Here is a 15,598-nt window from a genome sequence, read left to right on the forward strand (position 1 = left end):
CGAGCAAGCGACGCACAATGTGTCGTGGCTGCCGCAGTATGGAAACGTAATCTTGAGATCCCATATGGCCTCGTGTCAAGGATGTAATTGCCGCTCGAGGGCAATCACGAGATTATCACAGGCAACCCGTTCCCGTGTCCACGAGATCTCACTCTCTCGCGCACTGTTGCCTCGCGATAGAAACAAAAGGTATCACCGAGAGCTCTATTAAGCCTGGCCGGTATCTGCCAACAAAGCGCCGATAGTTTCGGTTAGCTATATGAAATACGGGTCGGCTACAAATACCGATCTATCGATATATAGAGAGAGAACCTTATATTGCCTATGGTACTACGACTTTGGACAAAGGATAACTATAATCGCCTCAGCTGACTCGGAAGGCAATCAAACCTGTATCGCGTTGCCATTTTGCGATTTACTCGTTCGGAAAAATCGGGGAACAAAACTGGATAAGTATTTTTCGAATGGCCAGCCAACTTTATTAGCGTCGATCATCACTAACGTTTCTATATGCGAAGGCATTTACGCGATCAATGGTTTGTTTTTAGCAATATTTTTTTTTATAAAAAACGGCTATTTCAAAAATAACGCAGAGAGAATAAATCTGTGTTGAATTTTACATAAATATTATTTTTAGATATATATTGTCAAATTGTATTTTTATTTTTATTCAGAGAAATTTCTTTTCCAAAGAGTAATATTTCTTTTTCAAAAGTACTGGAGTGAAACGCGAACGCGAAATTGACAGAGGGCAAAAGATCGTTCTTGAATTAGATATAACGTTGAACGCAAAGTCAAACGGCTTGACACGGTCTTCTTATTTGTAAATTCGATTTCTCGTTCCTCCGTAATAAAGCGGTATCGACAGAGAGGCGACAAAAGTGACTGACACTAGTGATGGGTGTTCACACGGGGGTTTCAAAGGGCTTCAACGTTTCTTCCATTACAGCGTTTCTTTGGACATAGTCGTGAAATAACGGCCGCGTAATTTTGCTTTGATATAATATCAAAGTGCATTATGCTTTCAAGATTTAAAGCAGCAGCAGCGCCGTATGCAATTATTTATTGTCTACTATCGGCGCACGAATGAAAGACATACTCACTTCTGTTTCCGACAGATCAAAATTTGATACAGGAGAGAGAGAGAGTCCGTTTTTTAAATTTTAATCTCTTGCGCGTGATGCAGAATTGAAATTATGTAAACTAGAATATACACGTATCTCCCTATAGCCGCATTTATATCGTCTGTTTTAAATTTCGTGATTTGCAATTTTTGTATTTTTACCGGAAGCTTCGCCACAATTTATCATTTCACTCGCGATTCAATTTTCAATCAAGCTCTTCCCGTTTTCATTGTGACCGCGTCTAGCCACGTTAAATTGAAACCTGCTTGCTCGTTGTATTCGCTGCGTCTGACTTCTGGTTAAACTGTAAGTGAACAGAATAGAACTTTCAGTTTGCCGAACGCGCAGAGACCTCTCCAGAGTTATAAAGATCGCAATAATACAATGTTGTCCGTTGGGTATCGTTGTCTTTATTCACGAAACAAACTTTTACAATCCAACAGGACGGCTCGAACGACCCCGTACAATTACAGCAGCATAATAAAGCAGAAACGGTGTAAATGATAATATTATAAAATATACCCGTGTGTATTCTCCCGAATCTTCCCATGTTCAGTTTTCGAGTGGAAGCGATTTTTCGGATCCTCACCAGAGAACGATTCACTCTGCGAATGCTCGCCTCAAAATGTCGACGCACCACTGACACTTTCCCGCTGATAGCTTCGAGGGCAAAAGTTGGAAAGCTCCCGAACACTCGTCTCGTGTTCTGACGATAATCGCCGTAAAGCGCAGAGAGGCAACGACAAGTGCTTCCACTCGGAATTCTCCAAATAAGACGCCATGCACCGATGACTGTCGCTCCTTCCTTAAAGCTTCTCGTGTAACTTTGCTCTCGCGATGCACATCAGATGAGGAAACGAAGACGGAGTCGAGAAAGAAAGAGAGAGCTTTCCTTTCGCGCCATTCTAGTCGGCAAGATGCGAAAGCCAAACAGCGACATCAGTCCTCGGCCTGAGAAAAGCTCGTGGCTTTCGATCGACGCGGCTCTCAAAGCTCCGAAGCTTCTCCGAGAGTCGAATAGAGAAAAGGAAAAGGGAGAAACCGTCGTCTTCTCTCTGGGCGATGTCTCCTCGAGAAAACGGCGTCGAATAGCTTGGAATCCATTTAACTTGAATAGCGTTCGTCGACTCCCGCTCGCAGCTCGCAAAAGTCGGCGAACCGGTCGAATAAGAAGAAATATATATCGCGATCCATCTACCATGATCGCGCGCTCTCCGTCTACGTCCGTGGATAGTTGATGCTTCTTTCGTGGCACAAGGTGACGCTGACGTTACGTTGTCAGAGTTTGCGTCGACCGAGTTTATGCATAATTGCGAAAGTTATTATGTCATATTTGATATCCCCCTCTTCTCTCCGCGACGTGTTAAGTTACGTTATAATATATGCAATGCACGTTACAATATGTTTTACACACATTTTAGAATAATTTAGCGAATTATGATTAAGGAAATAATTGAAAAATAGAAAATTATTATATAAGATAGAAACAATATCGGTCTCTTGAAATTGTCGATGATACAGAAGACGGAGAACGAAACGTTTTCTCCACACATTGATACGTCTTCTCGTCTGGACTTTTTGTTAAACTTAAACAGAACAGGCGGAAATGTCACCAGACGCAAACCGCGCGCGTGCTGATAGTCAAGGAAACCGAATCATTTCCGGTGTATTGCGACATCAAAGACAGCTCGTGCCGACGGTTTCCTCCTCGTTTCTTTCCCAGTGTCGTGGAGGAAAAGAGAAACCCGACTCTTAGTATTATGACAAGATAATACGATGTGATATACCAAAGAGCGCTCTCGAGAACGATAGATCTTGTCGATCTGCCGAGGCAGTTGATCGAGGGCGCCATTGCCAGAATCGCTCGGTGACGGGGAGGAAGAGAGAGAAAGAGAGAAACGCGATGAAAAGAGCAGAAATTGCGATTTTCAGGTCGGCTGTTTTCACGCCAACCCCGTCGTCTTTTTTCTCCCCCGTTCTACCCCGGGAATCCCCGAGGATTCGACGCTTCGAGTGTATTTTACGTTCGACAAACCGCGAGAGGCGACGGAGAAATCAGCAGAAACGCGTTGATCGAGGGGGAAGGGAAGGAGAACCTTACCCTACTTGAGAGTTCTCGCGGCTTTTGTCTGCTCGAATATATATAATTTGATTACCACGTCTTGGAGAACATCGCCGACATTTCGATTATGTATCTTCAACGCTATTTGGCTTCGCCCATTTAACTCGGAATAAATTGCCGTTAGCCGTATTGTAAAATGGTCTACGCTCGTCGGATCCTAGGCGATCTACTTTTCATCTCGTTTATAATTCATCGCATCTTTCGTATCTCTTCAAGTGCAGCAACGGTGGTAACGGATCTCTTGCCTTCTCCTCGTTGTTTTATCGAGTAGGTATATATGCGTTTCGTTTTGCATTCAGTTGAAAGTATGCGAAAGAAAACGCTTCGTGCCCCGTTTCGTGCAAAACGACTAACGGCGAGAGAAATGGCGCGGATCTCTGAAAAATAAAAGCAATATTGTTCCTCACAGCGAGAGAAAGCTTCTTGCGAAACAATTTTATTGTTTTATTTAACCCCTCGCACTCGCTTTTCAGGGACTATAGTGCTTTCATTAAACGCGCGCTTCGGATGTTTCGTTCAGCAATTTTCGACGAAAATTCTTTTACAAGCGCGAAATTAATTGTTATCCACTTAAAAATATATATCACGACTTATATATCGCAGAGATTGAAGAACTGTGAGCGCTCTTTTGACGTTGATACTTTTTCTCTCATTTTATGTTCCAGCACGGGCTATCAATTTTCGCATTTAACGGAATTTGACTTTCGCTCTTCAATTAAGAGATTCCCTCGCGTTGACGAGGCAGCTAATCATCGCACAACGCGAAAAAACCAGGCAGATAAATAACGAAAAATGCACGACCGGACACACAAGTGGTAGATTGGCCATCGGTCATCATCAGAGAGAAAAAAACGGGCCATCGTTGTTTTTACGAGGTCAAACGCGAACGGAGAAATCAGAGAGACATAAAAGCGGCCTTCCATTGTAGCGGTTTGCAGCGCTTCAAGTATACGTCGACCATCAACGTCGTGGATACGTTGTTACGATGCCAACATTTCGACATGATATCGATCCAAGAGATTACCGCCGAGTCTGATCTGTTTGTACGAAGGAGAGTAACTGCGGTATACAACGACGATTACATCGCCCTTAAAGCGAATGACTCGCGTAAACGCATATCTGCTGCCATCGAGACAATCTTAACGGCCAACCCCCAACATATAATTATTATTGCGATGATTTATAACGTTTTATTATCAATATATTTGCGGCATTTTATTATTATATACATTTTTACATCTTTCTCGTGATATTTATTTAATAATTAAAAATAATTAAAAGTAATACAAACGTGCGCGAAAATAACAGAATGTAATTTTGCGCAATAATATGTCATCCCGATATATTATCCATCATTTTATACTGATCTTACAAATTGCATATGTCGGCGTTATGAATATCTAATGCACGCGATACGCTCCGTCAACCGAATATCGAAGCGGCCGAATATCGACATCTGTGACGTTCAGCTGCACACTTTTCAGCCTTACGCCTTTCACTCTTTTCGCGAAGATGAGGGGTGTGGATAAATGTACGGAGGGTCGGCGCCCCCGCAACTGGGTCATAGCTGCGCGACGTTGGCACATCACGAGCATCCCTGACAAATATCGAAACACATCGTCCTACTCTGTCAACCGTCATATAAAAGAGTGGAGTTCACTGCCAGCATGTAGGTATAGGGTGCTTCGGAATTACTGTCTCCTTTCTGACTCTTGAAAGTATGCAAACAAATGAATTATTCTCCATTCTTTCGTGAAACTTATTTAAAGACATATCCAAAGATATATCCAATTTCATTTTATCTGTTATTTAAACAATTAGAAAAAAAAGATGTACATGTGGAACTTTTCTAAAAAGAGAAACAAGTGAAAAATTTATATATATAAATATACATATACATATAAATTTCTAACCAATTTATTACGCATTACTGTTTGCTATTTCATAAATAAAAATATTTTATATTTTATATTCCGGGGAAAATAATTGCCCGCGCAAACTGGTATATGCAAAAATGTTTTCATTCAATTTTACTTATGGTTCGTATTATACACTGCCCTAGCCCCGCGATTCATTTATCTTCTGTACTGCGTGCAAAAGTTATATATGAATAAACAGCAACTCTGAATCACCCGATATACCCGCCTGTACATGTACTATATATATCTGATTGTACGTATACAAGGGTATATGTATGTATGTACATTTATCAGTCCGCATCGTGTGTGTATATACGCTCGCTCAAAGTCCGGGCTGCTGTGGCTAGCCAACCAGCCGTGTTTAACGAGACACGAGCACGGCTCACGTCAGATCGGCACTACCGACACACGAACGAATGCATCACGGCCGAGTAACTAGCATGCTTTTTAAATGAAAAATCTCGCGTTGCCCGCGTTCGACGCTTCACCCGCACCATTCACCGCTCGTTTGTTCTCTCGCGTTTAAACGCTGTTGACAATCCGAGCGTTTGCGATTTGATTCATTCGCACGGAGTGTTTGATTTTCGTCAAGCTCCGTTAATTCTACTTCATATTACGTTCTAATAATTAGTTTGTAGATGACGTTGTCGCACAGTATGCTACCTATATACATATATATACTCTGTGTAATCTTCCGCAAACTTTATCTTCCTTGTGACGAATGAGAAATTCTAAAAGCATGTTTCCAACAAATTGGCTTGGGCGAAGCGTCTATCGTGGATCCACTCCGCATCACATTTCGCCGACATCACGGTGACTGACGATATTCGCAAAATGCAGGGGTGCGCCGGTATTATTTATCCCATATGTGGGAGAACGTACGCACTCAAACCGACAGTCACGCAAAACGCGACATCATCGGGCCTAGAGAAGATTCGCGTCGTCACGTTCCTCATCTCGAAAGAGGAAGAGAGATTCAACGAGCTACGGAGGGGAAGACGAGTAGTTAACTTAGGCTCAACGACATGGGTGAGACATGTAACGAAGGGTGAATACAAGCAAGAGACACGCAATCTCTCTAATAGAGGGGAAGGCATCGCAAAAATAGGATGAATAGAGGGAAGAGCCCCGGAGGGTGGCGCCTCATCAAGCGCGACGAAGTCAGTATCCCTCGCCGCGAGCGACCGCGTAATTAAAAAGTGGAAACGTAGACGGAAATTGTTGACGCTGAAGGCTCAGGACCCCGTCACCTCCCGGGGTTCGCGAGCGAAGCGACGCTACGTGCCGTTGCGCGACATTCTCGAAATCCGTCCAGATGGGACCGAGGCAAGGGGGATATTTTTCTTCCTTTATTTGCTCCGCCGCGGAAAGTGAGTTCCAGACGATTAAAAACGTCGTAAAACGTAAAAAACCACATCACTCTCCGGAGAACGTTTTTCCGAGAGCCAAACATGGTCGTCTCTCTCTCTCTCTCTCTCCCTCTCTCTGAATCACGAACGCGGAAATACGTTTAGTTCCACGAAGTACGACCTAGATACTACTACCAGTAAAATGAAGATTCTGTTTGAATCGCCGAAAGCAAGTTTCATTTTAAGTGTAAAACGTAAAAAAAAAATGCAAAACATTGTAACGCATTTTGGTCCACGTTTAATACAACGTTGAATTATCAAAGAGACAGAAACAAATAGCGGTTCGATATTTCTTGACACGAGCCATGGATAAATCCTAATATATTGAAGCGACGATGGCGAAAGAACATTTAATGCCTGCTGTATAAAAAAAAACAAGCACCTTTCGATAAACGTTCGGAAAAGTTCGCGCCAACCCGCGTTTAAATTCCCGACGATTATCCCGGCCGGTGTTTTATAGACGTGCGATCTTTACGGGCCTCGAATGCGGGCGCCCCTTTAACGACAACGACGACGAGGAAGATGACGACGACGACGACGACACTCTTCTCGTCGGTGCTCTTATCGAAAAGTTAGTGCTCGATGCCGGTGATGACGGTCCGCTCTTCAGTCTTATGGATGAGCGAGAAAAAGCTCCGGACAATTCCCCCCACTCGTGATAATATATTAAGTCTGCGAGATAAGGAGAAAGGAAAAGGGGGAAAGACAGAATGTGTCGCGCATAATAAATAGCCGTCTCTGGCGGATTCGCGAAGCGAGGCGGACAAGTCGCTAACGATGACGTTCGTTTATCACGCGCAGCCGCGGCTTTAACCCTTCATGTGTCTCGTAGATTGCGCAAATATCCGCTTTTTCTATAGTACGAGATAGTACGAAGTGGAGAGAACAATAATTTCGCTCGTGCAAACCGTAATTTAATATTCCCGATGCTTCACAGGAAACTATTGTGCAGACTTAAACGAGATTTTTCTCTCTTTTCTCTTTCTTCTTTATTTTCTTTTTTATTTTTTTTTAATTTTTAATTAGAACACGCCGAAAGAGACATAAAATTAATGAGTTTTTTGTAAAAAAAATAGTATGTAAGATAAAGATATAAGCTGTGGGTACCATTTATATAGAAGAATGATAACAGTCATGTATACCATTTATGCGGACAAATGGCATAGCGGTAAAGCGCAATGTCGGTTGAATTAAATTTCATGAAACTGCAAAGCGCTAATTTTCAAAAGGCGAAAGAGACGAGCGAGGCGATGCACGAGCTTTCAATGGCATACTTTCATAGAGGAACGTCGACGATAAGAAGATTCCTCATTGCTTTTGTTAAAATTGCAGTTTTGTCGTTAAAGTTGCGGTAGATTTGATTCTTGTTAACACTTAATTTTACAACATAATCCGCGTGCAACTACAGCTCGCACTTATTAATTGCAACCGTAGTGAGAGAAAGGAATAAATAAATAAAATAGGATAGAGAGAAAATAAAATTCTTAATAAAAATTGTTTGTGAAAGAGAAATTGTTCAAGTCAAATTAATGTTAAAAAACGTAACTAACGCGAAATAAAAATATATACATTTTTATATTGTATTTTATATTTTATATTTCATTTTTTATTTTTTTAGTCACGTCACATTTTATATCCTATTTTATATATAAACTTATTTTAGTCACATTAAAGTCACATATTTAACATATTTACAAGCTAAATATGGTTTACACGCTAATCATTGGGTTAACGTTAACTCGGGTAAACAGCAAAGTAGAAAATAATAGCGTTAGTCAGACCGGACGTTCTGACTAGTCGCTTTCTACTGCACGCGGCTGTAACAAGGAGTCGTTTATCACCGGTGTTGGTGGTAAAACCGGAGACCGGACGCTGTTCGATTCATTTAGTTATGTTAACGAAGTATTAACACGCGCGATAAGAGCCGCCGTCGTGCGGAGTTAAGCGATAAGTTAAGCGACGAGGGGAGAAGAATAGAAAAAAAAGAGCGAGGAGCTACTACGCGCGGTATTTACAACGGGCGAATCGGAAGCCTGTGCAATTTTTCTTCCAAACGGCACGTCCGAGTGGCAAACGTGCCGTCTGCGAGTTAATTTATTCCGCAAGCATCGTGACGCCGATCCCTATTAACTCGTTCTCCTGCTCGTCTCTCTCGCTGACGGTTTAAATAACTATCGTATGCTAATGCGCGCGATATGCTCGCCGATTAAATCGGAGAAGTGAATTAAATGAATGGAATATAGAGAGAAAGAGAGAGTTTCTCATTATTAGTTCGTAATCAAACTGGAAAAATGACTGCCGAGGTCAGCAAGAAATCGCCATATCGGCCCATTCTTTGGCGTTCGCAGTTCATATTTCCATAGTCAAGGGGTAATTCCGGACGACTGCTCTAGCCGACTTTAGTAAATTACTGCGACAGATGTTACGATCAGAAGAAATCTCTGGAAACGCCATTTCCGACGAGGAAATGTTCTCGCGGCGGCGGTGAACTTTGTTCGTCGTTTTAAATCGCGATCGATCCGCATGGAACAAATAAAAGTGACTAGAAACACGCAATTGCGCCAACATAATTCTCTAACATCGTTAATATAATAATGATCCGCTTTAACGATCATAAAAAATATATAATGTCCAAAGCACCGATACTCATTTCATACAAACCGCAAATTTCTTCCCGAGAAAAAAACCTAGTTCGCCCAATTTTCGCTCTGCTCTTGAATTTTATTTGCCCGACGATCCACCGAAATTTATACGACACGCCATAAACGTGTGCGCGAAAACAGGGAAAATGGAACGCCAGCCTTGCGTTAAGATCAAAATCAGCGTAAAACCGGTGATGGCTGACATCAGAGAATCATCTAATTTTACGCCGCGCGTATTTTTGCGCACAAACGATATGCAATTTACAATATGCGACTGTCTAGTACCATCGAAGTTACGTTCGCTTCCATTTAAGTGAAAAAACTATTGTAAAAAATATTCTATAAAAGATATATATATGTTTTCTTTATATCATTATTATTTTGCCGAATTTTTTTCTTTCTATATATCCTTCTATTAAAGATGTTTTACTAATATTTTTTTAAAATGAAATATTATATAGAAAGTAAAAAAAGAGAGACAGAGAGAGAGGGAGGGAAGGAAGGAAGGAGAGATGAGGGAATAAGAGAAGAGATGAGAATATATCAAAATGTATTATAGGCTTCCCTATGTCTGATTGCCTATGGACTCGAGAATTACCTCGATTGACGAGAGTGTGCATATGATAGCGCTCTGTGCGTTGCCTTGCATTAACATGGTACTAATTAAGTGCTACGCACAAGAGATAGAAACTCTTCAATAAAATTACACAATGAAACATGCTCATAAAGCGATATATATATAATATATGAATTATTAAAAAAAATAGAATACATTCATACTATTATAGATACATATATTTTAAGGTAGATGTAAAAGCTTTACAGTTTTACATATATACATATTCCTCTCTAGAAAAGGCATGTTAAGTCGATTCTCACAAGTATTATTGCTTCTTTTTCGCGATGTTGATTAGCTGTCTCGATTCGCGTTGTGCGTTATATTCGTAGCATCTAGAGGCTGTCATCGCGGGGGGGTAGCAGTTTGACAGTTTGTTCCAAATAAAATTAAATAAAATAATATGTTTAGAATAATATGTTATAATACTTTAAACTCGATTAATAATTTTGACAGCTGATTTCTGTCAAAACATATTAATCGCGAATAAAGTATTATAACATATTATATTACTTACAAAATATCATTATTTTAATTATAATAATATGTTGTAAATAATATATGTTATAATTTATATACTTATAATATATACTTGTTCGCGATTAATATTTTTTGACAGAAATCAGCTGATAACTGTCAAAAATATTAATCAAATTTAAAGTATTAAAACATATTATTTAAAACATATTATTATTTTATTTAATTTTATTTTGGACAAACTGTCAAACTGCTAATCCTCGCGATGCTACGAATATAATGCACAATGCGAATTGAAACAGTCAATCAGCATCGCGGAAAAGATGCAACAATACTTGCAAGAATCGACTTAACATGCCATTTTTAGAAAAAGATGTTATAATATTTTAAATTTGATTAATATTTTTGACAATTATCAGCTGATTTTTGTCAACAAATATTAATCGCAAATAAGATATTATAACATATTATTTAAAATATATTTAATATTTTCAATATATTATATATACCCTCATTACAGCTATAGAAATATTATAAAATAAATAATTTCTCACTCACCGATACGTACAATAGCGGAGTTGTAGTACACAGCACATTGATCTGAAAACAAAATATTCAAATTATGTATATACCGGTATATACATATGTGTGCGTCGAATATCTCATAAACAATGCAGTTTATAGAAAAAATGTTTTTATATTGCATACCTCACAGTTGCCCCGATGTCGCCCGATGCCTCCCCGGGCCTCCTTCTCCTCTCTTGGTCCATGGTAGCACTCACGACACTCGCGAAAATACGAATAATTACGATCGCCCGACACTTTACACGGTACTCCCGACACGTGAAACTTTACACGGCACTCCCGACGCGCGATACTTTACACGGCACTCCAGACACGACGCATGAATCGCACTGTGTATCGCAATGCTACCTGTAACAAATAAAATACATACATATATTAGAATAATCTTATTATTTCGCATTATAACATACACAATATAAATACAAATATGTAAGCTAGAACATTTAATTAGCAAATTTTCGCTTCATTAATATTTTTTGACAGAAATCAGCTGATTAAAGCGTTAATTTGCTAATTAATTTTTAAAATAAAAATATGTTATAAAAATTAAAATAATAATATATTATAAAAATTAAAATAATAATATGTTTTAAATAATGTAATATAATACTTAAAATTCGATTGTTATTTTTTAAAGATATCAGCTGATTTCTGTCAAAAAATATTAATCGCAGAAAAGGTATTATAACATATTATTTACAACATATTACTATTTAAAATTTTATAACCTATTATTATTTTAAAATTTAATTAGCAAATTTACGCTTTATTAATATTTTTTGACAGAAATCGACTGATTAAGGCATTAATTTGCTAATTAAATTTTAAAATAATAATATGTTATAAAAATTTAAATAATAATGTTTTAAATAATATGTTATAATACTTTAAACTCAATTAATATTTTCGACAGTTATCAGCTAATTTCTGTCAAAAAACATTAATCGAGAATAAGATATAACATATTATTTACAACATGTTACTATTTTAATTCTTTAACATATTATTATTTTAAAATTTAATTAGAAAATAAACGCTTTAATCAGCTAATTTCTGTGAAAAAATATTAATCGAGTTTAAACAAACTTTATATTATTTTTTTTTAATATCATTTTTTAACATAAAATCGAAGAATAGCGCGCACTTATGTTGTTCTAGTAACTAGTATATGTTAAAAAATACATTTTATTTAATTTAAAAAATTAAATAAAAAGTAGAATAAAATAAAATAATTAAATTTTGATGTTTATACTTGAAAAAAAAGATTACAAAAATGCTATTAGTCTTTGCTTTAGTCGCTAGAGGGCTACGACAAGAAAAATTTACTCGCTTTTAAAATCCTATACTGAGAGTATATAGCAGCATACGAGACAGTAGAATTTTAAGATCATGCTTCACAGGATCACTTCTGTAGTACTTGATCTTATTCTCCCACCCTAACATGGGAGTAAACGTAATCACGATGAAGAGAGATTGCTCTCTTCCTTGAGCGTGAGAACGATACGAATTCTCGACTTGTTTCGAGAACTCTGTCATCGATGATCGTTCACTCTTTGCACTCAGTGCAAAGGGGATGGGAAGTAGAGCTTTCTGAGTGATTATAATATTATTATAAAGATAAAAATTAAAATATCACAAAGAAGAAAGAGTCTTATTGATGAACGCTTACACATGAAAAAAGTACTAATTACTCGAATTATATAATATAATCAATATTGGAATTCTGCACTGCTGTAATTATAAATCGAACTCAGTACTAATTATTGCTCACAATGAAAATAGCGCGCACATTACAACGAGCTAAGTGTCCGCGCGTCCAAGTTTGCGTACAAAACAGAAAGTTTGCGATATATTTGAAGAGCAATACTTATTGTAACGCTCGTTATCTCGAATCTTAAGATATATCGGTCTGATTTATTGTGTTTTTCACACGATTTAAAGAAACGTGGACTTTTGCGTTATCTGTTGTCGCTTGGTTGAACTTTTGACCTGGCGTTCATTCGAAGAAGATCGAGAAATTTTTCCAGATGCTTTGGATTCTCTTAGCTATATCTATCTTTAAAAAATGACCGACGTACAGTTTCTAACTATTATATATTATATCTCATTCTTTCGGTTCGATAGCCATTATCATTTATATTACAATTATCTCTCTTTTTTTTCTTTATATTTTATATAACATCTTGATATTTAACGTCGATATTATGCGCGCACATTTAATTTTCGTGCTTATAGAATATTCTCAAAACTGAAACTGCCTGCGCGCGATTATCGCGCAAATAGGGCATGCTCGTGATATAAACACGCCCTTATCATTACCATAAAGGGAAGGGCAGTCAGGGTAAATCAGTCCATTAGCCAGAGTCCAGATTCTGGCAACATCAAACGCGGTAACAGGCACTCCTTATTCCGCGCGCGTATACATCAAGTGTCACGGATATCAGAGGGTCGCGAACACTATGCAAATATCGAGCTGCATAACACGCCGAATAAGCCGGGAAAGTCCTTAAACCGTGACACGACGAGCGACGAGTTTCAGCAGGATAACGCGCCGCGTACTCGGATTATCCTTTCGCTGATATCTCACGGATAAACGTAGGTAATTCAGCATTCCCGATACTTTCAATCTATCGGGCGGACGGATAGTTTTTTGCTTAATCTGCGCGTTCGCTTAGCATCGTCGTAAAACTGTCGGCGGGATGCAGCTTCCCTAAATAAGCATCTCATCTCTTTCGCCGACGCCGAAACTATCGTACTTGATTATTTGTCGCTTAATCCTTCGACCGTGATGCCTTACACACGCCGACGATTCTGCGGTTTCCTCGTAGGTTTCGCACGAGTTTTGTCGCTAATGCCAAATTAATCTTTCATGCGAGACGCATGAAACATTCGCTGTCAATTTGCAAGCTGTTCTCTCGTTGTTGATAATCCGTGCAAAGATAATATACCGCGGTCGCTCATTTTATTATCGCGCATTGTATTATCAAGCATTCAGCGTGAAATGTGATCACGTTCGATTAGATTTCGTATATCGCGAAAATATAATATTTTGCAACACAGTAAAAAGATTAATATCGAGTCTCGATTTACATAGAGTAAAAAAAATTGTAACGCATAATAGATACATTTTTTTACCTTGTTAACACATTAAACAATTAATCAACTTCTTATTCTCTCTCTATCTCTCTCTCTTTTTTCTCTAAAATTTATTAAAATTTTTTATATCACCAGAAAAAAGTATTCGCGCGGAAAATATTAAAACGAAAAGTAGGTACGCCAAAGTATTAATGCACGCTCGCGGTTTCGCCGAGAATTTGCGAATTGCATCGGCGAAACGTCAGAGCTGGAGACGTACTGGGTGCGCATAGTAATTACCGCGGCGAAACCGGGTCAACTCCCTTAGTCAGCCTCCGAAAGTTCTTTTTATTTTTCTGTTTTGCCTCTCCGGCGCGGCATAACGGTCAAACTTCCGGTTTTGCGATACCTACCTCGGAAACGTAATGAAAATGGGCTTGCCAGATCGCTGCCACCATTTAAGGCCCGAGTGCGTGAACATCAAAGTCTGTACTTATCTATTTATTTACTTGTCATGTAGCTACAAAATTTCATTCATTTGCTATTACATCAAGGAAACTTTTTTCATTAGAGCAAATGATGAGATGGACATAATTGCTAAATGTATCTTTATGGTCATAAATATCTTGTGAAAAGGTCGTCTAATGGATGGATATGGTCAGAAACATCAGGCTTATCCTTCTGACAATGAGCCTTAAACCGCCGCAAATACCGAAAGAGCTTGGGTCAGGACATTCACATCAGACCGAAGTCTAACGCTGGATTTCTCGCAGACACAACTAGGCAGGGTTAGTTCGATCGATATAAAGGGTGTCGCAAGTTTCGCATAGTTTCTCGTATCTGCAAATTTTTTAACCGATTAAAAACAGATTCTTACTGAGTCGATTTAAAATTTAAATTTGCTCGCCTTTATTCATTCTTTACTTATAACGCCTTCTAAGGGAGCAATCGATGTTTTTTTCACGTTAAAAAAAATGCTAAGAAAGTTGCAGACGTACTTTCTTAGAGCGTTTGAATTCTTCTTATTACGGGAACTTCTCAAGATTCAATCGCGTGACTAGTCTCGCGAGGCAATCACGATGCTCGAAAGTTCTCAAGCAAATACGATCTATAGAAAATGCACGTATCTATATATTGTTAAGTTTTATCGATATCGATTCGCGAACTCGATTCACGCGTGGTTCGGAAAAACTCTTTCTCGACTCTGGCGAATTGCATATTCGAGAGGTACGAAAATAAATATCCGGCGTTCTCTATTTGTGTAACCGGATGCTCTCCGGCAGTCGGGCATAAAGATTTCCTTCCGAGTGAGATAAGGGGTTCTGAGAGCTAATTAAAGTTTTCGGGAGAATGTAGACCACCTAGTGAAGTTTCCGACGGAGTGAAAACTTGGTCGCTATCGAAGTAGACTTCAACTCTAGAAAAGATAGGTATCCATCAGTCGTATGTCACGAACTACAATGGACGTTATCGTTGTCGATGATACATGTTATGACAATGATCGAATAGACCGTGTATGAAACAATGTAAGAACATAAGAAATTTGATAGACCGATTAAAATGTGAATATCAAAATAAATATATATGACATGGGAATATCTGATATATCTGAAGAATTTTCTAAAAAAA

The 15,598-nt window shown here is 38.6% G+C and overlaps 1 long non-coding RNA gene and 1 other non-coding gene across 2 annotated transcripts in view; one reads left to right on the top strand and one right to left on the bottom strand.

Moving 5' to 3' along the window:
- Positions 1-11,023: 11,023 nt before the first annotated feature.
- The window catches only part of LOC145934870 (uncharacterized), a 49,388-nt gene continuing 44,813 nt past the window's right edge, over positions 11,024-15,598 (bottom strand). The window contains exon 4 of the long non-coding RNA XR_014425124.1: positions 11,024-11,242. This is a non-coding gene — a long non-coding RNA (uncharacterized LOC145934870). The remainder of the gene's footprint in view (positions 11,243-15,598) is intronic.
- On the top strand, positions 12,278-12,493 carry LOC145935757 (small nucleolar RNA U3). Its single transcript, XR_014425273.1, has one exon. It is a non-coding gene; the product is annotated as a small nucleolar RNA U3 (small nucleolar RNA).

This window comes from Prenolepis imparis, unplaced genomic scaffold, assembly GCF_030444845.1.
Source record: "Prenolepis imparis isolate NDT839.2.m4 unplaced genomic scaffold, iyPreImpa1.0 SCAF_4, whole genome shotgun sequence".
In the NCBI taxonomy this organism is placed as follows: domain Eukaryota; kingdom Metazoa; phylum Arthropoda; class Insecta; order Hymenoptera; family Formicidae; genus Prenolepis; species Prenolepis imparis.